The sequence below is a fragment of the Rhagoletis zephyria genome, unplaced genomic scaffold, assembly GCF_001687245.7.
Source record: "Rhagoletis zephyria isolate East Lansing unplaced genomic scaffold, Rhagoletis_zephyria_1.1 Rzeph_scaffold_80805, whole genome shotgun sequence".
Classification (NCBI taxonomy): domain Eukaryota; kingdom Metazoa; phylum Arthropoda; class Insecta; order Diptera; family Tephritidae; genus Rhagoletis; species Rhagoletis zephyria.
Genome location: NW_016237853.1, coordinates 1 through 1,102, shown reverse-complemented (window position 1 = coordinate 1,102; position 1,102 = coordinate 1). Strand labels below are relative to the sequence as shown.

At 33.1% G+C, this 1,102-nt stretch overlaps 1 long non-coding RNA gene across 1 annotated transcript; it reads left to right on the top strand.

Annotated features, from left to right (window-relative positions):
- Window positions 1-64: 64 nt before the first annotated feature.
- Window positions 65-773, top strand: LOC108357604 (uncharacterized). Its single transcript, XR_001846662.1, has 2 exons — window positions 65-137; window positions 711-773. It is a non-coding gene; the product is annotated as an uncharacterized LOC108357604 (long non-coding RNA).
- Window positions 774-1,102: the final 329 nt, after the last annotated feature.

Sequence of the window (1,102 nt, the reverse complement as noted above, 5' to 3'; positions counted from 1 at the left end):
TGCAGCTACTTTACTCGTTCAGGTGTTGCTGGCCGAATCGACCAAAGCCACCGCTGCAGGTGTTGTGGTCGTTGCTGACATAAGCAAAGTTGAGTCTGTTTTTAGCTGCGCTGCAGTAAGGTTCTGAAAAATTCCTGGTTATTACTTAGCAAAAAATCGAAAAATCTAAAAATAGTGAAAAATGAAAGAAGAAAAAATTAAAACGTTTTAATTCGATTCGCGTTACGTAACAGCAAAAATTTACTTGAAATTAAAAAAAAAAAAATGCTTGTGTGCAACGCGTAACGCCGCGCATGCGTTTGAGTGCTTTTCTACGCATTTTGAAATTTTAATTATTTATTGTAGTTTTTATTCCAGGCATATTTTGCAAATTTCTCAAATTGTTTTCCTCCATATTTGAAAAATTGTACACGCATATACTATGTACATGCATACATATGCAACCGTGTACATATTTGCAATGTATTNGCGCGTACTAGTTTATTCGCATGTGTACGTGCGTGTGTATGTGTGTGTGCGTTTAGCAATACATATATTTAACACAAATTTTACTTCTTTTCCACTTTGCTATTGACTGAAGCAATTTGTAACATTTTCGTTCGTTCGTTCGTGTTGTTGTTGTTATTTAGTGCCTGCTTCACTTCGAAAACATTGTTGTGCTTTTTCAATCACTTGTTTTCTATTATCTCTTTTTATTACCCCCCACGTAGCTCCAACGATTTAAAGTGGAATAGAAATTTTTGCATCGAAGCTGTGTCAACTTCAACAGAAATCAAAACTGATAAAAATTGTTTTTCAAGGTAAGGAATATATTGCATAATATTCGAAAAAGTTGGCAACATACATGTGTACATAATACCTAGCGTTTCATGAATCAAAAACTTTATTTGCGAAAAATATGCATGAACAAATAATCACCTAAAAAAAAGTTGGTAATTTACATACATCGGGACTTTTTTAAGTGCCGCGAAAAAATATATTTGAAAAAAGTACATTTCTTTCGGCATAAGGTTACTCGGTTAATTCAGAACTTTTAGAATCAATTACTTCTACATTTTTTAAATAAATGTGTTTGGAAAATATCTTATGAGCAACTATTGGG